Genomic DNA, 25,423 nt, shown 5'->3' on the forward strand with positions numbered 1-25,423 from the left:
GCTGCCCGCACCTGCCCGCCCGTCCAGCATCACTACTCTGGACGGTCCTGACTTAGAATATGTGGACAACTGCAAGTACCTAGGTGTCTGGTTAGACTGTAAACTCTCCTTCCAGACTCACATTAAGCATCTCCAATCCAAAATTAAATCTAGAATCGGCTTCCTAATTCGCAACCAGCATCTTTCACTCATGCTGCCAAACATACCCTCGTAAAACTGACTATCCTGCTGATCCTTGACTTCGGCGATGTCATTTAAAAAATTGCCTCCAGCAAATTGGATGCAGTCTATCACAGTGCCATCCGTTATGTCACCAAAGCTCCATATACAACCCACCACTGCGACCTGAATGCTCTCGTTGGCTGGCCCTTGCTTCATACTCGTCGCCAAACCCACTGCCTCCAGGTCATCTATAAGTCTTTGCTAGGTAAAGCCCTGCCTTATCTCAGCTCACTGGTCACCATAGCAGCACCCACCCGTAGCACGCGCTCCAGCAGGTATATTTCACTGGTCACCCCCAAAGCCAATTCCTCCATTGGCTGCTTTTCCTTCCAGTTCTCTGCTGCCAATGACTGGAACGAATTGCAAAAATCACTGAAGCTGGAGACTCATATCTCCCTCACTAACTTTAAGCACCAGCTGTCAGAGCAGTTCACAGATCACTGCACCTGTACATAGCCCATCTGTAAATAGCCCATCCAACTACCTTATCCTCATACTGTTATTTTTTTTTGCTCCTTTGCACCCCAGTATCTCTACTTGCACATTAATTTTCTGCACATCTATCACTCCAGTGTTTAATTGCTAAATTGTAATTATTTTGCCACTATGGCCTATTTATTGCCTTACCTCCCTTATCTTACCTAATTTGCACACACTGTACATAGACTTTTTGTTTTGTGTTATTGACTGTATGTTTGTTTATTCCATGTGTAACTCTGTGTTGTTGTTTGTGTTGCACTGCTTTGCTTTATCTTGGCCAGGTCGCAGTTGTAAATGAGAACTTGTTCTCAACTGGCCTACCTGGTTAAATAAAGGTAAAATAAATATATATGTATATAGTCCTTTATGACTAGATACAGTACTTGTTGAGTTTGAACCCTTCAAGTCAGACATAATGGATATATGTTCTACCCAAATGGATTGATCACCAAACAATGTTACAGGAAAAACGTAGATAAATAAGTAACAATGACGTAGGATTTGTTACTGCCCGTCCCTCCCCTCTTCCTCCACAAGCCCCATCTGTGCTGTCCACTTTAACATTGACTTTGACATTGACCCTCCCCCTCCATATGTTCATATCTCCTGGGCCATGTCAGAACAGGCCCTTGTACTTGACTTTATCCTCCTCATTCTTCTCCTCCATCCTCATGTTGAGAACACCCAGGTCCTCCTTAACAGCCTTCTTCATGCCAAGGTCCAGATCTAGAACCCTCTCGAAGTCAGCCTGCGCCTCAGCCTCGATCCACACCTCCATGTGGGCCCTCCATCGCACGTAGAACACCTTAATTTCACCTAGGATGAACACACGCATATGCAAACACATAGAGATGCACACACACGCAGATACACAGTTAAGGTAAAAAGATTGGTTTTCTTTGGGCTAGATCTAAATGTTTTATTTCTTCACACTTCGACCATCGACTGTTTGTTGTTTTCTCAAGTGCTTTTCCTTTAAGGTGTCATGACATTTTGTGTGCCTGAGGTACCTGGGTGCTGGTGTGCTCTATGACCTCGTATTCCTCCATACGGAGTCGACACTGGCAGTAGTTCAGAGTCAGCATGTTCCCTATCTTCTCTAGCTTCAGCCTGGGGGTTTCCCACGCTTTCTCCATGTTACACACCATGGATGAATACACTCATATATGCACGCAGCACTCACCCACACACACAGACACACACGGACATGCACACACGCACGCACGCACACAAACACACAATTCTCAAGCACATAAAGCGTTGAGGCTGCACTTTGTACATGGTCATGATTCAAATATGACTATACTCTCTCACAAAACACATTTCAAGATCTCCAAAAACTAAAGCCAAAGTCATTATTCCACACTGCCATTCCTGATACTTTGTTACCTTGTGCTGTATGTTCTTGATGCAGACTATGGCCTTTTTGTATTTGTTGGTGGCGTCCTGGTAGCGCCCCAGTTTATAGAGCTTGTTCCCCTGGCTGTGGAGCAAGGGCACAGCCTTCAGCCTCTCCTCATCATTCAGAGCCCACGACTCCCTGTCATACTCACTGGGCCAGTGCACCTGGGATACACAGACAGGCAGTCAGGCACGCACACACACATACACACACACACACACACGCACATTTGTTTTACTATCCCTGTGGGGACCAAACAATTTATTCATATTTTCCCTAACCCTAAACCTAACCCCTAACCCTAATTCTAACCCTAACCCTAATTGTAACCATAACCCTTAACCTTAAGCCTAAAATATAATTTTCCTTGACTTCTGGTCCCCACAAGGATAGTAAAACCAAACACACGCAATATTTGTGTATTTATGTGTTTGTACATGTGTACAATATCTGTGTCTCTGTGTATGTCTCCATTCCAGTGTTTCCCTCTAACCCTGAGCAGTTCCAGTACAAAGTAGAGAGGCTGAGGCTCCTTCTGTAGCTGGTCCAGGTCATCATAGCCCAGGGTGTGGTAGGCAAACATGTTGGCCATGCCACACCAATGGATGTGCCAGTCCACAGGGTCCTTGCCCTCCGCGATGCGTGTGTGTGGCCACCAGGGGGTAGAGGCCAGTGTGCTGGGGAGAGAGAGTCAGAAAGACGGGGCAAGCAAAGTTAATCAGAGCCAGTGGCGATTTTACCATGTAAATATTGGTGGGGCAAACTCCCAAACATTTTTTTAGATGCATGCCAGCAAAGCCACTACACAACACTAAACAATAAACGAATTGCACTATAATGCTGACAAACGGTGCCCACAAACTGTTAGGGCTTACTTAAAGCTGTCCCAACAGCAGAGCTTTCTTTTCAGCACCATGGAGTAAATCCTTACCACTGCTACACCTGGCTATAAGAGGAGCCTTGTCAGTCAATATAACTATTTGTTCAGCACTTTTGAAATGTACAGCGACAGAATTCAGAACATGGGCCGTTCTTACAGTATTCTCCCTGTACACCAAGTCAGAACCGTAGGATAAATAAAGGGGGCATATAAGCAGACAATGAAAGCTCTTACAATATTCAATGATTACGTTTCTCTAAAACAGGCTATAGGCTACATGTGCACCACCAAGTCAGAACAGTAGGCTAAGTTATGAGGGGGGACCAAATGATTAGGGTGAGGCACATGGGCTACTAACAGCTTACTACACAACCTACACTTACTGTAGTATTACTTTCTTAGCTACAGTATACATATCTCCCTGGCATATTACATCCTTTTTGTCATGAAACTTCATCATCAAAGTCTGGCATTCTCTGGATTTATGGTGCTTGTGGGATTTGTGGGAACTCTGAAAAAAATGAGCTCCGACTGGGAAAATACATTTTGAACGGTCATCCAACTCGGAATTCCAAGTCAGGAACTCTGCCCCTTTCTAGAACTCCAACATGAAGATCACTGACGTCATGATTCAACCTAATTTTTCAGAGTTCCCAGTTGTCTTGAACTCACTGAAGTCTGAGATTTCCCAGTTCCAAGTTTCCAGTTCTTTTGAACGCGGCAGAAGTCATGCTGGATTGACAGCATGGCCAATGTATTCAACCTTTTCTGGCCCATAGTGTTGGATGTCTTTCCTTTTAAGCTTGGAAAAGAGACACTTAAACCCAAACTTGGACCACACACCCACAATGACAAGGATTGAAAAGGATTTGCCAGTAGTTTGTCGACGTGATTCATGATGATGACTGCTTGTCTAGCTTCCTAGCTAAGATTTTGAAAGTATGATGTTGACATGATCAGTCCAATCAAAGCTACGGTAGATATAACGTGATTTGACGTCATTTTATCTGTGGCCAATGACCTTGAACCTTCTTGGATGAGCATTTCTAATGTAAATCTATGGCAGCACCCAAGGGGCTTGAATTTGAGCTCTCCCTGTAGATTTTGTGGTGACGTAGTGTCTCCATGAGTGACAAAATACTCAGCCAATCACGGGGCAACTAGAGAACATTACCAACCGCTACGCTCCGTGTTTTCCTCAGGCTGCCCCACCACCACAGAAAGCACTGAGCTAGGCTGGAACACCTGCATTTTGGAGCTGCCTTACTCAAGAAAGCAAAAAAGAGACCATGTTGGTATGTGGCTTTATTAACTAAATTTTTTTCTCTCCATTGTTTGCAAACTGATATGTGACACGTATTAATGCCAAAATAACATGCAAAACAGGCAAAAAAGAAAAGACGGGTCACAACTGACCAGAGCTATATGATATAAGATTTTTGTTTAAATAGGGTTTCCCCTTTTTTACTGATTTGAATGGATTGGAATGGGTGGAGTACGACATTGCTCATTGTCTGTCATACTTAGTATATCAATTAAACCAGAAAGGACCCTGGTGTACTTGTGAGTACACAAATATTTGTGAAACCCTGCCAATTCTCCTCCTCAACTGAACTATGTCTCCTATGTAACAATATCGCCCTCCGCTGGTTGGGATGAGTAAACACTTAATTTTTCCCTCAACACTAGTAGAGTCACAGAATGTAGCCTACTGTAAAGCACCCAGGTTGTAGCTACTAGATAAGGAATGAATGGCTGTGCCCCAGCTGGTTTAAAGCCCGTCCCAGGTTGTGTTCATGGTGAGTCAGCAGTAATCACAGGAGATTAGGGAAAGTTGAAGCTGCTGCATATTAATCACACTCTCTATGCTCTCCATCTGTTTGTCTCCTCCATCAACATACACATACAAATGCATGCAAGTATAAACACACACACATACGAAAGTTTGCACACATATATGCACTTATACACACACAGCCAGACTCTAGTAGACACAAATAACTGGGGGGAAAAGAAGAGGTGTTGTAGATAGCAACCTTCGGTTACCCTCCCTAGCAGGTGTTGTAGATACAGTAGCAACCTTAGGTTACCCTCCCTAGCAGGTGTTGTAGATACAGTAGCAACCTTAGGTTACCCTCCCTAGCAGGTGTTGTAGATACAGTAGCAACCTTAGGTTACCCTCACTAGCAGGTGTTGTAGATACAGTAGCAAACTTAGGTTACCCTCCCTAGCAGGTGTTGTAGATAGCAACCTTAGGTTACCCTCACTAGCAGGTGTTGTAGATACAGTAGCAACCTTAGGTTACCCTCCCTAGCAGGTGTTGTAGATACAGTAGCAACCTTCGGTTACCCTCACTAGCAGGTGTTGTAGATACAGTAGCAACCTTAGGTAACCCTCACTAGCAGGTGTTGTAGATACAGTAGCAACCTTAGGTTACCCTCCCTAGCAGGTGTTGTAGATACAGTAGCAGCCTTAGGTTACCCTCACTAGCAGGTGTTGTAGATAGCAACCTTAGGTTACCCTCACTAGCAGGTGGTGTAGATACAGTAGCAACCTTAGGTTACCTTCCCTAGCAGGTGTTGTAGATACAGTAGCAACCTTAGGTTACCCTCACTAGCAGGTGTTGTAGATACAGTAGCAACCTTAGGTAACCCTCACTAGCAGGTGTTGTAGATACAGTAGCAACCTTAGGTTACCCTCCCTAGCAGGTGTTGTAGATACAGTAGCAACCTTAGGTTACCCTCACTAGCAGGTGTTGTAGATACAGTAGCAACCTTAGGTTACCCTCACTAGCAGGTGTTGTAGATAGCATCCTTAGGTTACCCTCACTAGCAGGTGTTGTAGATACAGTAGAAACCTTAGGTTACCCTCACTAGCAGGTGTTGTAGATACAGTAGCAACCTTAGGTTACCCTCCCTAGCAGGTGTTGTAGATACAGTAGCAACCTTAGGTTACCCTCACTAGCAGGTGTTGTAGATAGCAACCTTAGGTTACCCTCCCTAGCAGGTGTTGTAGATACAGTAGCAACCTTAGGTTACCCTCCCTAGCAGGTGTTGTAGATACAGTAGCAACCTTAGGTTACCCTCCCAAGCAGGTGTTGTAGATACAGTAGCAACCTTAGGTTACCCTCACTAGCAGGTGTTGTAGATACAGTAGCAACCTTAGGTTACCCTCACTAGCAGGTGTTGTAGATACAGTAGCAACCTTAGGTTACCCTCACTAGCAGGTGGTGTAGATAGCAACCTTAGGTTACCCTCCCTAGCAGGTGTTGTAGATACAGTAGCAACCTTAGGTTACCCTCACGAGCAGGTGTTGTAGATAGCAACCTTAGGTTACCCTCACTAGCAGGTGTTGTAGATACAGTAGCAACCTTAGGTTACCCTCCCTAGCAGGTGTTGTAGATACAGTAGCAACCTTAGGTTACCCTCCCTAGCAGGTGTTGTAGATACAGTAGCAACCTTAGGTTACCCTCACTAGCAGGTGTTGTAGATACAGTAGCAAACTTAGGTTACCCTCCCTAGCAGGTGTTGTAGATAGCAACCTTAGGTTACCCTCACTAGCAGGTGTTGTAGATACAGTAGCAACCTTAGGTTACCCTCCCTAGCAGGTGTTGTAGATACAGTAGCAACCTTCGGTTACCCTCACTAGCAGGTGTTGTAGATACAGTAGCAACCTTAGGTAACCCTCACTAGCAGGTGTTGTAGATACAGTAGCAACCTTAGGTTACCCTCCCTAGCAGGTGTTGTAGATACAGTAGCAGCCTTAGGTTACCCTCACTAGCAGGTGTTGTAGATAGCAACCTTAGGTTACCCTCACTAGCAGGTGGTGTAGATACAGTAGCAACCTTAGGTTACCTTCCCTAGCAGGTGTTGTAGATACAGTAGCAACCTTAGGTTACCCTCACTAGCAGGTGTTGTAGATACAGTAGCAACCTTAGGTAACCCTCACTAGCAGGTGTTGTAGATACAGTAGCAACCTTAGGTTACCCTCCCTAGCAGGTGTTGTAGATACAGTAGCAACCTTAGGTTACCCTCACTAGCAGGTGTTGTAGATACAGTAGCAACCTTAGGTTACCCTCACTAGCAGGTGTTGTAGATAGCATCCTTAGGTTACCCTCACTAGCAGGTGTTGTAGATACAGTAGAAACCTTAGGTTACCCTCACTAGCAGGTGTTGTAGATACAGTAGCAACCTTAGGTTACCCTCCCTAGCAGGTGTTGTAGATACAGTAGCAACCTTAGGTTACCCTCACTAGCAGGTGTTGTAGATAGCAACCTTAGGTTACCCTCCCTAGCAGGTGTTGTAGATACAGTAGCAACCTTAGGTTACCCTCCCTAGCAGGTGTTGTAGATACAGTAGCAACCTTAGGTTACCCTCCCAAGCAGGTGTTGTAGATACAGTAGCAACCTTAGGTTACCCTCACTAGCAGGTGTTGTAGATACAGTAGCAACCTTAGGTTACCCTCACTAGCAGGTGTTGTAGATACAGTAGCAACCTTAGGTTACCCTCACTAGCAGGTGGTGTAGATAGCAACCTTAGGTTACCCTCCCTAGCAGGTGTTGTAGATACAGTAGCAACCTTAGGTTACCCTCACGAGCAGGTGTTGTAGATAGCAACCTTAGGTTACCCTCACTAGCAGGTGTTGTAGATACAGTAGCAACCTTAGGTTACCCTCACTAGCAGGTGTTGTAGATACAGTAGCAACCTTAGGTTACCCTCACTAGCAGGTGTTGTAGATACAGTAGCAACCTTAGGTTACCCTCACTAGCAGGTGTTGTAGATAGCATCCTTAGGTTACCCTCCCTAGCAGGTGTTGTAGATAGCAACCTTAGGTTACCCTCCCTAGCAGGTGTTGTAGATACAGTAGCAACCTTAGGTTACCCTCACTAGCAGGTGTTGTAGATATCAACCTTAGGTTACCTTCCCTAGCAGGTGTTGTAGATACAGTAGCAACCTTAGGTTACCCTCCCAAGCAGGTGTTGTAGATACAATAGCAACCTTAGGTTACCCTCACTAGCAGGTGTTGTAAATACAGTAGCAACCTTAGGTTACCCTCACTAGCAGGTGTTGTAGATAGCAACCTTAGGTTACCCTCCCTAGCAGGTGTAGTATATACAGTAGCAACCTTAGGTTACCATCCCTAGCAGGTGTTGTAGATACAGTAGCAACCTTAGGTTACCCTCACTAGCAGGTGTTGTAGATACAGTAGCAACCTTAGGTTACCCTCACTAGCAGGTGTTGTAGATACAGTAGCAACCTTAGGTTACCCTCACTAGCAGGTGTTGTAGATAGCAACCTTAGGTTACCCTCCCTAGCAGGTGTTGTAGATACAGTAGCAACCTTAGGTTACCCTCCCTAGCAGGTGTTGTAGATACAGTAGCAACCTTAGGTTACCCTCACTAGCAGGTGTTGTAGATACAGTAGCAACCTTAGGTTACCTTCCCTAGCAGGTGTTGTAGATACAGTAGCAACCTTAGGTTACCCTCACTAGCAGGTGTTGTAGATACAGTAGCAACCTTAGGTTACCCTCACTAGCAGGTGGTGTAGATAGCAACCTTAGGTTACCCTCCCTAGCAGGTGTTGTAGATACAGTAGCAACCTTAGGTTACCCTCACGAGCAGGTGTTGTAGATAGCAACCTTAGGTTACCCTCACTAGCAGGTGTTGTAGATACAGTAGCAACCTTAGGTTACCCTCCCTAGCAGGTGTTGTAGATACAGTAGCAACCTTAGGTTACCCTCACTAGCAGGTGTTGTAGATAGCATCCTTAGGTTACCCTCCCTAGCAGGTGTTGTAGATAGCAACCTTAGGTTACCCTCCCTAGCAGGTGTTGTAGATACAGTAGCAACCTTAGGTTACCCTCACTAGCAGGTGTTGTAGATAGCAACCTTAGGTTACCCTCACTAGCAGGTGTTGTAGATACAGTAGCAACCTTAGGTTACCCTCCCAAGCAGGTGTTGTAGATACAATAGCAACCTTAGGTTACCCTCACTAGCAGGTGTTGTAAATACAGTAGCAACCTTAGGTTACCCTCACTAGCAGGTGTTGTAGATAGCAACCTTAGGTTACCCTTACTAGCAGGTGTTGTAGATACAGTAGCAACCTTAGGTTACCCTTACTAGCAGGTGTTGTAGATACAGTAGCAACCTTAGGTTACCCTCACTAGCAGGTGTTGTAGATACAGTAGCAACCTTAGGTTTCCCTCACTAGCAGGTGTTGTAGATAGCAACCTTAGGTTACCCTCACTAGCAGGTGTTGTAGATACAGCAGCAACCTTAGGTTACCCTCCCTAGCAGGTGTTGTAGAAAGCAACCTTAGGTTACCCTCCCTAGCAGGTGTTGTAGAAAGCAACCTTAGGTTACCCTCCCTAGCAAGTGTTGTAGATACAGTAGCAACCTTAGGTTACCCTCCCAAGCAGGTGTTGTAGATACAGTAGCAACCTTAGGTTACCCTCACTAGCAGGTGTTGTAGATACATTAGCAACCTTAGGTTACCCTCACTAGCAGGTGTTGTAGATACAGTAGCAACCTTAGGTTACCCTCACTAGCAGGTGTTGTAGATACATTAGCAACCTTAGGTTACCCTCACTAGCAGGTGTTGTAGATAGCAACCTTAGGGTCCCCTCCCTAGCAGGTGTTGTAGATCCAGTAGCAACCTTAGGTTACCCTCACTAGCAGGTGTTGTAGATACAGTAGCAACCTTAGGTTACCCTCATTAGCAGGTGTTGTAGATACAGTAGAAACCTTAGGTTACCCTCACTAGCAGGTGTTGTAGATACAGTAGCAACCTTAGGTTCCCCTCCCTAGCAGGTGTTATAGATAGCAACCTTAGGTTACCCTCACTAGCAGGTGTTGTAGATAGCAACCTTAGGTTACCCTCCCTAGCAGGTGTTGTAGATACAGTAGCAACCTTAGGTTACCCTCCCTAGCAGGTGTTGTAGATACAGTAGCAACCTTAGGTTACCCTCCCTAGCAGGTGTTGTAGATACAGTAGCAACCTTAGGTTACCCTCCCTAGCAGGTGTTGTAGATAGCAACCTTAGGTTACCCTCACTAGCAGGTGTTGTAGATACAGTAGCAACCTTAGGTTACCCTCCCTAGCAGGTGTTGTAGATACAGTAGCAACCTTAGGTTACCCTCCCTAGCAGGTGTTGTAGATACAGTAGCAACCTTAGGTTACCCTCACTAGCAGGTGTTGTAGATAGCATCCTTAGGTTACCCTCCCTAGCAGGTGTTGTAGATAGCAACCTTAGGTTACCCTCACTAGCAGGTGTTGTAGATACAGTAGCAACCTTAGGTTACCCTCACTAGCAGGTGTTGTAGATACAGTAGCAACCTTAGGTTACCCTCACTAGCAGGTGTTGTAGATATCAACCTTAGGTTACCCTCCCTAGCAGGTGTTGTAGATACAGTAGCAACCTTAGGTTACCCTCCCAAGCAGGTGTTGTAGATACAGTAGCAACCTTAGGTTATTCCTCCCCTAGCAGGTGTTGTAGATACAGTAAGCAACCTTAGGGTTACCCTCACTCAGCAGGTGTTGTAGATCATTAGCAACCTTAGGTTACCCTCCCTGCAGGTGTTGTAGATACAGTAGCAAACCTTAGGTTACCCTCACTAGCAGGTGTTGTAGATACAGTAGCAAACCTTAGGTTACCCTCCCTGCAGGTGTGTAGATACAGTAGCAACCTTAGGTTTACCCTCCCTAGCAGGTGTTGTAGATACAGTAGCAACCTTAGGTTACCCTCCCTAGCAGGTGTTGTAGATACAGTAGCAACCTTAGGTTACCCTCACTAGCGGTGTTGTAGATACAGTAGCAACCTTAGGTTACCCTCACTAGCAGGTGTTGTAGATAGCAACCTTAGGTACCCTCCCTAGCAGGTGTTATAGATACAGTAGCAACCTTAGGTTACCTCACTAGCAGGTGTTGTAGATAGCAACCTTAGGTTACCCTCACTAGCAGGTGTTGTAGATACCGTAGCAACCTTAGGTTACCCTCCCTAGCAGGTGTTGTAGATACAGTAGCAACCTTAGGTTACCCTTTACTAGCAGGTGTTGTAGATACAGTAGCAACCTTAGGTTACCCTCACTAGCAGGTGTTGTAGATACAGTAGCAACCTTAGGTTTCCCTCACTAGCAGGTGTTGTAGATAGCAACCTTAGGTTACCCTCACTAGCAGGTGTTGTAGATACAGCAGCAACCTTAGGTTACCCTCACTAGCAGGTGTTGTAGAAAGCAACCTTAGGTTACCTTCCCTAGCAAGTGTTGTAGATACAGTAGAAACCTTAGGTTACCCTCACTAGCAGGTGTTGTAGATACATTAGCAACCTTAGGTTACCCTCACTAGCAGGTGTTGTAGATAGCAACCTTAGGGTCCCCTCCCTAGCAGGTGTTGTAGATCCAGTAGCAACCTTAGGTTACCCTCACTAGCAGGTGTTGTAGATACAGTAGCAACCTTAAGTTACCCTCACTAGCAGGTGTTGTAGATACAGTAGCAACCTTAGGTTACCCTCATTAGCAGGTGTTGTAGATACAGTAGAAACCTTAGGTTACCCTCACTAGCAGGTGTTGTAGATACAGTAGCAACCTTAGGTTACCCTCCCTAGCAGGTGTTATAGATAGCAACCTTAGGTTACCCTCACGAGCAGGTGTTGTAGATAGCAACCTTAGGTTACCCTCCCTAGCAGGTGTTGTAGATACAGTAGCAACCTTAGGTTACCCTCCCTAGCAGGTGTTGTAGATACAGTAGCATCCTTAAGTTACCCTCCCTAGCAGGTGTTGTAGATACAGTAGCAACCTTAGGTTACCCTCACTAGCAGATGTTGTAGATACAGTAGCAACCTTATGTTACCCTCCCTAGCAGTTGTTGTAGATACAGTAGCAACCTTAGGTTACCCTCACTAGCAGGTGTTGTAGATAGCAACCTTAGGTTACCCTCACTAGCAGGTGTTGTCGATACAGTAGCAACCTTAGGTTACCCTCCCTAGCAGGTGTTGTAGATACAGTAGCAACCTTAGGTTACCCTCACTAGCAGGTGTTGTAGATACAGTAGCAACCTTAGGTTACCCTCCCTAGCAGGTGTTGTAGATACAGTAGCAACCTTAGGTTACCCTCACTAGCAGGTGTTGTAGATACAGTAGCAACCTTAGGTTACCCTCACTAGCAGGTGTTGTAGATACAGTAGCAACCTTAGGTTACCCTCACTAGCAGGTGTTGTAGATACAGTAGCAACCTTAGGTTACCCTCACTTGCAGGTGTTGTAGATACAGTAGCAACCTTAGGTTACCCTCACTAGCAGGTGTTGTAGATACAGTAGCAACCTTAGGTTACCCTCACTAGCAGGTGTTGTAGATACAGTAGCAACCTTAGGTTACCCTCACTAGCAGGTGTTGTAGATACAGTAGCATCCTTAAGTTACCCTCCCTAGCAGGTGTTGTAGATACAGTAGCAACCTTAGGTTACCCTCACTAGCAGATGTTGTAGATACAGTAGCAACCTTATGTTACCCTCCCTAGCAGTTGTTGTAGATACAGTAGCAACCGTAGGTTACCCTCACTAGCAGTTGTTGTAGATAGCAACCTTAGGTTACCCTCACTAGCAGGTGTTGTAGATAGCAACCTTAGGTTACCCTCACTAGCAGGTGTTGTAGATACAGTAGCATCCTTAAGTTACCCTCCCTAGCAGGTGTTGTAGATACAGTAGCAACCTTAGGTTACCCTCACTAGCAGGTGTTGTAGATAGCAACCTTCGGTTACCCTCCCTAGCAGGTGTTGTAGATACAGTAGCAACCTTAGGTTACCCTCACTAGCAGGTGTTGTAGATACAGTAGCAACCTTAGGTTACCCTCCCTAGCAGGTGTTGTAGAGACAGTAGCAACCTTAGGTTACCCTCACTAGCAGGTGTTGTAGATACAGTAGCAACCTTAGGTTACCCTCACTAGCAGGTGTTGTAGATAGCAACCTTCGGTTACCCTCCCTAGCAGGTGTTGTAGAGACAGTAGCAACCTTAGCTTACCCTCACTAGCAGGTGTTGTAGATACAGTAGAAACCTTAGGTTACCCTCCCTAGCAGGTGTTGTAGATACAGTAGCAACCTCAGGTTACCCTCCCTAGTAGGTGTTGTAGATACAGTAGCAACCTTAGGTTACCCTCCCTAGCAGGTGTTGTAGATACAGTAGAAATCTTAGGTTACCCTCACTAGCAGGTGTTGTAGATACAGTAGCAACCTTAGGTTACCCTCACTAGCAGGTGTTGTAGATACAGTAGCAACCTTAGGTTACCCTCACTAGCAGGTGTTGTAGATAGCAACCTTAGGTTACCCTCCCTAGCAGGTGTTGTAGATACAGTAGCAACCTTAGGTTACCCTCCCTAGCAGGTGTTGTAGATACAGTAGCAACCTTAGGTTACCCTCCCTAGCAGGTGTTGTAGATACAGTAGCAACCTTAGGTTACCCTCCTTAACAGGTGTTGTAGATACAGTAGCAACCTTAGGTTACCCTCCCTAGCAGGTGTTGTAGATACAGTAGCAACCTTAGGTTACCCTGCCTAGCAGGTGTTGTAGATACAGTAGCAACCTTAGGTTACCCTCCCTAGCAGGTGTTGTAGATACAGTAGCAACCTTAGGTTACCCTCACTAGCAGGTGTTGTAGATACAGTAGCAACCTTAGGTTACCCTCCCTAGCAGGTGTTGTAGATACAGTAGCAACCTTAGGTTACCCTCACTAGCAGGTGTTGTAGATACAGTAGCAACCTTAGGTTACCCTCCCTAGCAGGTGTTGTAGATACAGTAGCAACCTTAGGTTACCCTCACTAGCAGGTGTTGTAGATATCAACCTTAGGTTACCCTCACTAGCAGGTGTTGTAGATACAGTAGCAACCTTAGGTTACCCTCCCTAGCAGGTGTTGTAGATACAGTAGCAACCTTAGGTTACCCTCCCTAGCAGGTGTTGTAGATACAGTAGCAACCTTAGGTTACCCTCACTAGCAGGTGTTGTAGATACAGTAGCAACCTTAGGTTACCCTCACTAGCAGGTGTTGTAGATAGCAACCTTAGGTTACCCTCACTAGCAGGTGTTGTAGATACAGCAGCAACCTTAGGTTACCCTCCCTAGCAGGTGTTGTAGATACAGTAGCAGCCTTAGGTTACCCTGCCTAGCAGGTGTTGTAGATACAGTAGCAACCTTAGGTTACCCTCCCAAGCAGGTGTTGTAGATACAGTAGCAACCTTAGGTTACCCTCACTAGCAGGTGTTGTAGATAGCAACCTTAGGTTACCCTCACTAGCAGGTGTTGTAGATACAGTAGCAACTTTCGGTTACCCTCCCTAGCAGGTGTTGTAGATACAGTAGCAACCTTAGGTTACCCTCACTAGCAGGTGTTGTAGATACAGTAGAAACCTTAGGTTACCCTCACTAGCAGGTGTTGTAGATACAGTAGCAACCTTAGGTTACCCTCCCTAGCAGGTGTTGTAGATAGCAACCTTAGGTTACCCTCCCTAGCAGGTGTTGTAGATACAGTAGCAACCTTAGGTTACCCTCCCTAGCAGGTGTTGTAGATACAGTAGCAACCTTAGGTTACCCTCCCAAGCAGGTGTTGTAGATACAGTAGCAACCTTAGGTTACCCTCCCTAGCAGGTGTTGTAGATAGCAACCTTAGGTTACCCTCCCTAGCAGGTGTTGTAGAGACAGTAGCAACCTTAGGTTACCCTCACTAGCAGGTGTTGTAGATACAGTAGCAACCTTAGGTTACCCTCACTAGCAGGTGTTGTAGATAGCAACCTTCGGTTACCCTCCCTAGCAGGTGTTGTAGAGACAGTAGCAACCTTAGGTTACCCTCACTAGCAGGTGTTGTAGATACAGTAGAAACCTTAGGTTACCCTCCCTAGCAGGTGTTGTAGATACAGTAGCAACCTCAGGTTACCCTCCCTAGTAGGTGTTGTAGATACAGTAGCAACCTTAGGTTACCCTCCCTAGCAGGTGTTGTAGATACAGTAGAAATCTTAGGTTACCCTCACTAGCAGGTGTTGTAGATACAGTAGCAACCTTAGGTTACCCTCACTAGCAGGTGTTGTAGATACAGTAGCAACCTTAGGTTACCCTCACTAGCAGGTGTTGTAGATAGCAACCTTAGGTTACCCTCCCTAGCAGGTGTTGTAGATACAGTAGCAACCTTAGGTTACCCTCCCTAGCAGGTGTTGTAGATACAGTAGCAACCTTAGGTTACCCTCACTAGCAGGTGTTGTAGATACAGTAGCAACCTTAGGTTACCCTCACTAGCAGGTGTTGTAGATACAGTAGCAACCTTAGGTTACCCTCACTAGCAGGTGTTGTAGATAGCAACCTTAGGTTACCCTCACTAGCAGGTGTTGTAGATAGCAACCTTAGGTTACCCTCCCTAGCAGGTGTTGTAGATACAGTAGCAACCTTAGGTTACCCTCACTAGCAGGTGTTGTAGATAGCAACCTTAGGTTACCCTCCCTAGCAGGTGTTGTAGATACAGTAGAAACCTTAGGTTACCCTCACTAGCAGGTGTTGTAGATACAGCAGCAACCTTAGGTTACCCTCACTAGCAGGTGTTGTAGATACAGTAGCAACCTTAGGTTACCCTCACTAGCAGGTGTTGTAGATAGCAACCTTAGGTTACCCTCCCTAGCAGGTGATGTAGATACAGTAGCAACCTTAGGTTACCCTCACTAGCAGGTGTTGTAGATACAGTAGCAACCTTAGGTTACCCTCACTAGCAGGTGTTGTAGATAGCAACCTTCGGTTACCCTCCCTAGCAGGTGTTGTAGAGACAGTAGCAACCTTAGGTTACCCTCACTAGCAGGTGTTGTAGATACAGTAGAAACCTTAGGTTACCCTCCCTAGCAGGTGTTGTAGATACAGTAGCAACCTCAGGTTACCCTCCCTAGTAGGTGTTGTAGATACAGTAGCAACCTTAGGTTACCCTCCCTAGCAGGTGTTGTAGATACAGTAGAAATCTTAGGTTACCCTCACTAGCAGGTGTTGTAGATACAGTAGCAACCTTAGGTTACCCTCACTAGCAGGTGTTGTAGATACAGTAGCAACCTTAGGTTACCCTCACTAGCAGGTGTTGTAGATAGCAACCTTAGGTTACCCTCCCTAGCAGGTGTTGTAGATACAGTAGCAACCTTAGGTTACCCTCCCTAGCAGGTGTTGTAGATACAGTAGCAACCTTAGGTTACCCTCACTAGCAGGTGTTGTAGATACAGTAGCAACCTTAGGTTACCCTCACTAGCAGGTGTTGTAGATACAGTAGCAACCTTAGGTTACCCTCACTAGCAGGTGTTGTAGATACAGTAGCAACCTTAGGTTACCCTCCTTAACAGGTGTTGTAGATACAGTAGCAACCTTAGGTTACCCTCCCTAGCAGGTGTTGTAGATACAGTAGCAACCTTAGGTTACCCTGCCTAGCAGGTGTTGTAGATACAGTAGCAACCTTAGGTTACCCTCCCTAGCAGGTGTTGTAGATACAGTAGCAACCTTAGGTTACCCTCACTAGCAGGTGTTGTAGATAGCAACCTTAGGTTACCCTCCCTAGCAGGTGTTATAGATACAGTAGAAACCTTAGGTTACCCTCACTAGCAGGTGTTGTAGATACAGTAGCAACCTTAGGTTACCCTCATTAGCAGGTGTTGTAGATACAGTAGAAACCTTAGGTTACCCTCACTAGCAGGTGTTGTAGATACAGTAGCAACCTTAGGTTACCCTCACTAGCAGGTGTTGTAGATAGCAACCTTAGGTTACCCTCCCTAGCAGGTGTTGTAGATACAGTAGCAACCTTAGGTTACCCTCACTAGCAGGTGTTGTAGATAGCAACCTTAGGTTACCCTCCCTAGCAGGTGTTGTAGATACAGTAGAAACCTTAGGTTACCCTCACTAGCAGGTGTTGTAGATACAGCAGCAACCTTAGGTTACCCTCACTAGCAGGTGTTGTAGATACAGTAGCAACCTTAGGTTACCCTCACTAGCAGGTGTTGTAGATAGCAACCTTAGGTTACCCTCCCTAGCAGGTGATGTAGATACAGTAGCAACCTTAGGTTACCCTCCCTAGCAGGTGTTGTAGATACAGTAGCAACCTTAGGTTACCCTCACTAGCAGGTGTTGTAGATACAGTAGCAACCTTAGGTTATTCTCCCTAGCAGGTGTTGTAGATACAGTAGCAACCTTAGGTTACCCTCACTAGCAGGTGTTGTAGATACATTAGCAACCTTAGGTTACCCTCCCTAGCAGGTGTTGTAGATACAGTAGCAACCTTAGGTTACCCTCACTAGCAGGTGTTGTAGATACAGTAGCAACCTTAGGTTACCCTCCCTAGCAGGTGTTGTAGATACAGTAGCAACCTTAGGTTACCCTCCCTAGCAGGTGTTGTAGATACAGTAGCAACCTTAGGTTACCCTCACTAGCAGGTGTTGTAGATACAGTAGCAACCTTAGGTTACCCTCACTAGCAGGTGTTGTAGATACAGTAGCAACCTTAGGTTACCCTCACTAGCAGGTGTTGTAGATAGCAACCTTAGGTTACCCTCCCTAGCAGGTGTTATAGATACAGTAGCAACCTTAGGTTACCCTCACTAGCAGGTGTTGTAGATAGCAACCTTAGGTTACCCTCACTAGCAGGTGTTGTAGATACAGTAGCAACCTTAGGTTACCCTCCCTAGCAGGTGTTGTAGATACAGTAGCAACCTTAGGTTACCCTTACTAGCAGGTGTTGTAGATACAGTAGCAACCTTAGGTTACCCTCACTAGCAGGTGTTGTAGATACAGTAGCAACCTTAGGTTTCCCTCACTAGCAGGTGTTGTAGATAGCAACCTTAGGTTACCCTCACTAGCAGGTGTTGTAGATACAGCAGCAACCTTAGGTTACCCTCACTAGCAGGTGTTGTAGAAAGCAACCTTAGGTTACCTTCCCTAGCAAGTGTTGTAGATACAGTAGAAACCTTAGGTTACCCTCACTAGCAGGTGTTGTAGATACATTAGCAACCTTAGGTTACCCTCACTAGCAGGTGTTGTAGATAGCAACCTTAGGGTCCCCTCCCTAGCAGGTGTTGTAGATCCAGTAGCAACCTTAGGTTACCCTCACTAGCAGGTGTTGTAGATACAGTAGCAACCTTAAGTTACCCTCACTAGCAGGTGTTGTAGATACAGTAGCAACCTTAGGTTACCCTCATTAGCAGGTGTTGTAGATACAGTAGAAACCTTAGGTTACCCTCACTAGCAGGTGTTGTAGATACAGTAGCAACCTTAGGTTACCCTCCCTAGCAGGTGTTATAGATAGCAACCTTAGGTTACCCTCACTAGCAGGTGTTGTAGATAGCAACCTTAGGTTACCCTCCCTAGCAGGTGTTGTAGATACAGTAGCAACCTTAGGTTACCCTCCCTAGCAGGTGTTGTAGATACAGTAGCATCCTTAAGTTACCCTCCCTAGCAGGTGTTGTAGATACAGTAGCAACCTTAGGTTACCCTCACTAGCAGATGTTGTAGATACAGTAGCAACCTTATGTTACCCTCCCTAGCAGTTGTTGTAGATACAGTAGCAACCTTAGGTTACCCTCACTAGCAGGTGTTGTAGATAGCAACCTTAGGTTACCCTCACTAGCAGGTGTTGTCGATACAGTAGCAACCTTAGGTTACCCTCCCTAGCAGGTGTTGTAGATACAGTAGCAACCTTAGGTTACCCTCACTAGCAGGTGTTGTAGATACAGTAGCAACCTTAGGTTACCCTCCCTAGCAGGTGTTGTAGATACAGTAGCAACCTTAGGTTACCCTCACTAGCAGGTGTTGTAGATACAGTAGCAACCTTAGGTTACCCTCACTAGCAGGTGTTGTAGATACAGTAGCAACCTTAGGTTACCCTCACTAGCAGGTGTTGTAGATACAGTAGCAACCTTAGGTTACCCTCACTTGCAGGTGTTGTAGATACAGTAGCAACCTTAGGTTACCCTCACTAGCAGGTGTTGTAGATACAGTAGCAACCTTAGGTTACCCTCACTAGCAGGTGTTGTAGATACAGTAGCAACCTTAGGTTACCCTCACTAGCAGGTGTTGTAGATACAGTAGCATCCTTAAGTTACCCTCCCTAGCAGGTGTTGTAGATACAGTAGCAACCTTAGGTTACCCTCACTAGCAGATGTTGTAGATACAGTAGCAACCTTATGTTACCCTCCCTAGCAGTTGTTGTAGATACAGTAGCAACCGTAGGTTACCCTCACTAGCAGTTGTTGTAGATAGCAACCTTAGGTTACCCTCACTAGCAGGTGTTGTAGATAGCAACCTTAGGTTACCCTCACTAGCAGGTGTTGTAGATACAGTAGCATCCTTAAGTTACCCTCCCTAGCAGGTGTTGTAGATACAGTAGCAACCTTAGGTTACCCTCACTAGCAGGTGTTGTAGATAGCAACCTTCGGTTACCCTCCCTAGCAGGTGTTGTAGATACAGTAGCAACCTTAGGTTACCCTCACTAGCAGGTGTTGTAGATACAGTAGCAACCTTAGGTTACCCTCCCTAGCAGGTGTTGTAGAGACAGTAGCAACCTTAGGTTACCCTCACTAGCAGGTGTTGTAGATACAGTAGCAACCTTAGGTTACCCTCACTAGCAGGTGTTGTAGATAGCAACCTTCGGTTACCCTCCCTAGCAGGTGTTGTAGAGACAGTAGCAACCTTAGCTTACCCTCACTAGCAGGTGTTGTAGATACAGTAGAAACCTTAGGTTACCCTCCCTAGCAGGTGTTGTAGATACAGTAGCAACCTCAGGTTACCCTCCCTAGTAGGTGTTGTAGATACAGTAGCAACCTTAGGTTACCCTCCCTAGCAGGTGTTGTAGATACAGTAGAAATCTTAGGTTACCCTCACTAGCAGGTGTTGTAGATACAGTAGCAACCTTAGGTTACCCTCACTAGCAGGTGTTGTAGATACAGTAGCAACCTTAGGTTACCCTCACTAGCAGGTGTTGTAGATAGCAACCTTAGGTTACCCTCCCTAGCAGGTGTTGTAGATACAGTAGCAACCTTAGGTTACCCTCCCTAGCAGGTGTTGTAGATACAGTAGCAACCTTAGGTTACCCTCCCTAGCAGGTGTTGTAGATACAGTAGCAACCTTAGGTTACCCTCCTTAACAGGTGTTGTAGATACAGTAGCAACCTTAGGTTACCCTCCCTAGCAGGTGTTGTAGATACAGTAGCAACCTTAGGTTACCCTGCCTAGCAGGTGTTGTAGATACAGTAGCAACCTTAGGTTACCCTCCCTAGCAGGTGTTGTAGATACAGTAGCAACCTTAGGTTACCCTCACTAGCAGGTGTTGTAGATACAGTAGCAACCTTAGGTTACCCTCCCTAGCAGGTGTTGTAGATACAGTAGCAACCTTAGGTTACCCTCACTAGCAGGTGTTGTAGATACAGTAGCAACCTTAGGTTACCCTCCCTAGCAGGTGTTGTAGATACAGTAGCAACCTTAGGTTACCCTCACTAGCAGGTGTTGTAGATATCAACCTTAGGTTACCCTCACTAGCAGGTGTTGTAGATACAGTAGCAACCTTAGGTTACCCTCCCTAGCAGGTGTTGTAGATACAGTAGCAACCTTAGGTTACCCTCCCTAGCAGGTGTTGTAGATACAGTAGCAACCTTAGGTTACCCTCACTAGCAGGTGTTGTAGATACAGTAGCAACCTTAGGTTACCCTCACTAGCAGGTGTTGTAGATAGCAACCTTAGGTTACCCTCACTAGCAGGTGTTGTAGATACAGCAGCAACCTTAGGTTACCCTCCCTAGCAGGTGTTGTAGATACAGTAGCAGCCTTAGGTTACCCTGCCTAGCAGGTGTTGTAGATACAGTAGCAACCTTAGGTTACCCTCCCAAGCAGGTGTTGTAGATACAGTAGCAACCTTAGGTTACCCTCACTAGCAGGTGTTGTAGATAGCAACCTTAGGTTACCCTCACTAGCAGGTGTTGTAGATACAGTAGCAACCTTCGGTTACCCTCCCTAGCAGGTGTTGTAGATACAGTAGCAACCTTAGGTTACCCTCACTAGCAGGTGTTGTAGATACAGTAGAAACCTTAGGTTACCCTCACTAGCAGGTGTTGTAGATACAGTAGCAACCTTAGGTTACCCTCCCTAGCAGGTGTTGTAGATAGCAACCTTAGGTTACCCTCCCTAGCAGGTGTTGTAGATACAGTAGCAACCTTAGGTTACCCTCCCTAGCAGGTGTTGTAGATACAGTAGCAACCTTAGGTTACCCTCCCAAGCAGGTGTTGTAGATACAGTAGCAACCTTAGGTTACCCTCCCTAGCAGGTGTTGTAGATAGCAACCTTAGGTTACCCTCCCTAGCAGGTGTTGTAGAGACAGTAGCAACCTTAGGTTACCCTCACTAGCAGGTGTTGTAGATACAGTAGCAACCTTAGGTTACCCTCACTAGCAGGTGTTGTAGATAGCAACCTTCGGTTACCCTCCCTAGCAGGTGTTGTAGAGACAGTAGCAACCTTAGGTTACCCTCACTAGCAGGTGTTGTAGATACAGTAGAAACCTTAGGTTACCCTCCCTAGCAGGTGTTGTAGATACAGTAGCAACCTCAGGTTACCCTCCCTAGTAGGTGTTGTAGATACAGTAGCAACCTTAGGTTACCCTCCCTAGCAGGTGTTGTAGATACAGTAGAAATCTTAGGTTACCCTCACTAGCAGGTGTTGTAGATACAGTAGCAACCTTAGGTTACCCTCACTAGCAGGTGTTGTAGATACAGTAGCAACCTTAGGTTACCCTCACTAGCAGGTGTTGTAGATAGCAACCTTAGGTTACCCTCCCTAGCAGGTGTTGTAGATACAGTAGCAACCTTAGGTTACCCTCCCTAGCAGGTGTTGTAGATACAGTAGCAACCTTAGGTTACCCTCACTAGCAGGTGTTGTAGATACAGTAGCAACCTTAGGTTACCCTCACTAGCAGGTGTTGTAGATACAGTAGCAACCTTAGGTTACCCTCACTAGCAGGTGTTGTAGATACAGTAGCAACCTTAGGTTACCCTCCTTAACAGGTGTTGTAGATACAGTAGCAACCTTAGGTTACCCTCCCTAGCAGGTGTTGTAGATACAGTAGCAACCTTAGGTTACCCTGCCTAGCAGGTGTTGTAGATACAGTAGCAACCTTAGGTTACCCTCCCTAGCAGGTGTTGTAGATACAGTAGCAACCTTAGGTTACCCTCACTAGCAGGTGTTGTAGATAGCAACCTTAGGTTACCCTCCCTAGCAGGTGTTATAGATACAGTAGAAACCTTAGGTTACCCTCACTAGCAGGTGTTGTAGATATCAACCTTAGGTTACCCTCACTAGCAGGTGTTGTAGATACAGTAGCAACCTTAGGTTACCCTCCCTAGCAGGTGTTGTAGATACAGTAGCAACCTTAGGTTACCCTCCCTAGCAGGTGTTGTAGATACAGTATCAACCTTAGGTTACCCTCACTAGCAGGTGTTGTAGATACAGTAGCAACCTTAGGTTACCCTCACTAGCAGGTGTTGTAGATACAGCAGCAACCTTAGGTTACCCTCCCTAGCAGGTGTTGTAGATACAGTAGCAGCCTTAGGTTACCCTGCCTAGCAGGTGTTGTAGATACAGTAGCAACCTTAGGTTACCCTCCCAAGCAGGTGTTGTAGATACAGTAGCAACCTTAGGTTACCCTCACTAGCAGGTGTTGTAGATAGCAACCTTAGGTTACCCTCACTAGCAGGTGTTGTAGATATAGTAGCAACCTTCGGTTACCCTCCCTAGCAGGTGTTGTAGATACAGTAGCAACCTTAGGTTACCCTCACTAGCAGGTGTTGTAGGTAGAACAAATAAACACTGAGTGTACAAAACATTATGAACACCTGCTCTTCCATGACATAGACTGACCAGGTGAATCCAGGTGTTCCCTTATTGATCCCTTATTGATAAACTTGTTAAATCCACTTCAATCAGTGTAGATGTAGTGTAGATCATTGTCGATCAGTGTAGGGGCTCCCGAGTGGCTTAGCGGTCTAAGGCACTGCATCTCAGTGCTTGCGGCGTCACTACAGACACTCTGGTTCGGATCCAGCCTGTATCACAACCGGCTCTGATTGGGAGTCCCATAGGAACACACAATTGGCCCAGCGTCGTCCAGGTTTGGCCGGTGTAGGCCGTCATTGTAAATAAGAATTTGTTCTTAACTGACTTTCCTAGTTCAATAAAAGAGGAGGAGACAGGTTAAAGAAGGATTTCTAAGCCTTGAGACCATTGAGATGGGCAAGACAAAATCTAAGTGCCTTTGAAAGGGGTATGGTAGTAAGTTACAGGCGAACCGGTTTGTGTCACGAACTGCAACCAGCTGGGTTTTTCATGCTCAACAGGGGGGGGTGCAACACAATATTAGGAAGGTGTTCTTAATATTTTGTGCACTCAGTGTAAGGTCACACTTTATTTGGATAGTCCGGATAGTCCATCGATAAATACTCTACAGATGGTCATGCTATCAACAAACTATCTGTTGATAAGCAACTGCTTGCTAAGGTTACAGTTAGGGTTAGGATAAGCATTAGGGTAAGGGTTAGGATTAGGTATAGAATAAGGGTTAGAGTAAGGGTTAAGGTTAGAGCTAGGGTTAGGCTAAGTAAGGGTTAAGTTTAGGGTTAGGATAAGGGTTAAGGTTAGGGTTCGAGCTAGAGTTAGGGTTAGTAGATAGTTCATTGAAATGTTACTGTAGATAGTCTGTAGAGCATCTACAGATGGACTATCCAAATAAAGTGTTACCAAATATAAATGTATAACCAAACCCCTGGAAAGCCTACAATTGCAGACATAATAAGTTGAAGAGCACAGATAAAACAAACAACAGGCCTACATTTTCGACAAATGTGTGCTTTTCATAGCTTCCTAGAGATGTGTTGAATTGTCTGAGAAGGGACAAATACCAAAAAAGGGGACCTGACAGAAATGCCTGGATCCTCTTCAATAGCGGGTTGAGGTTAGCATTGACATGACACAAGAGCTAATCTGTTTCCTTTTACCTGTCCCTAATGTTGTTTCTAATTATCATCATTGTGACCCAACACTGGCAATGAACACACACGGGACAACAAAGCACCTGTATTAGGTGTATGATATTAGGTGTATGATATTCCAGTGTGTTTGTATTTTGTCTCATGCTACTGAGAGAGTTATTGAGATATTTAAGTGTTTACTCAGTATTTAAGTGTTTACTCATTATGCTCTGAATAGAATGAGCTTTTGTGTTTTTGACAATACTGTAAAAGTGGGTGGTGTCTCTTTTAGTTCCATGTAAGATGCGGCCGACCATCATGAGAGAGACTTTACTCTGATGTGATTGATACCTTTCAGCTTTTGTTAAACGTCTCCCTAGGTAAAATAATTGTTCACTTAGGACAAACCTTTTTTAATTGAGATAGTCAGTTGACTTCTGGTTAGGTGTTTAGAATTTGGCAACATGCTACAGTGGCACTGCATTGTGGGAGAATGAGTCCTACTCACAGTGACATCGCACCAGAACCCGGCCACCTCTCCGAACTTCATGGAGGTGAGCAGGGTCTCCCAGATCTCCAGCTTGAACATGTTTCGATCATGGGCACGCCCACCCCCTTACTGTCGTCTATCACCGTACAATCATCACACAGAAATGGAAGGCTACCTGTGGAGGAGGGAAGGAGGTGGTGGTGGGGGGATAAAAGGGGATAGGGATAATGGAGGAGGATGTACAGTATGAAAGAGGAGGAGGAGAGAAAGGAAGAGAGGGACGGAGTGGTGAAGAGCACATTTGGGTTTAGAGAAAAGTGGGATCAGAGTCATTTTCCTTCAGATTCTCCAGTTTCACCAAATTCCACCCCTTTATGCAATGACCATACTGTTGTGGGTATGTGGTCCCTGTTGACAGGCAGGATGCAACATGATAAGATCTTGTACCATGTCATTACTAATGGAATGAGTAGTGTCATATAACTCCATAAGTAAGACAATTTTATTTGTCCTGATTTGAGTGAGACAAACATTATTTATATTTTCAGAATCTACCAAATGTTCTAGAATTTATTGCAACCATCTTCTTCACAGTAATCAGATTTGTCTGGAATTGGAGACAGAGCACTGGATGAGTAACTGTCTGTGGTCTGGAGAAAACCTCCACTATTTGAGAAAGAGGATCGAAAAGTCGATAGATGGAGTTATGTTAAAATAGATAGATGGAGAGATTCATATTGAGAGAAATAGAAAGAGAGAAAGACTGAGGATCATAAATGAAGTAGATAGAGAGATCGAAATGGATGAATTTGGATAGCAATAAAGAGGTTGACGTAGAGGAATAGGTAGAGATGGAGAGATTGAGGCCTACCTTGGTCCCAGTAATGAACGGGGCATCTCAGCTGTCCCTCCATACAGGATGGTTTTCTTAATGTCTTCCACCCCAGGAGCACAGCCCCTTCCAT

At 45.4% G+C, this 25,423-nt stretch overlaps 1 pseudogene; it reads right to left on the minus strand.

The window, feature by feature from the left end:
- Positions 1-1,318: 1,318 nt before the first annotated feature.
- LOC115162827 (aryl-hydrocarbon-interacting protein-like 1) lies at positions 1,319-25,423 on the minus strand (annotated as a pseudogene).

Source organism: Salmo trutta, chromosome 26 (assembly GCF_901001165.1).
Source record: "Salmo trutta chromosome 26, fSalTru1.1, whole genome shotgun sequence".
In the NCBI taxonomy this organism is placed as follows: Eukaryota; Metazoa; Chordata; class Actinopteri; order Salmoniformes; family Salmonidae; genus Salmo; species Salmo trutta.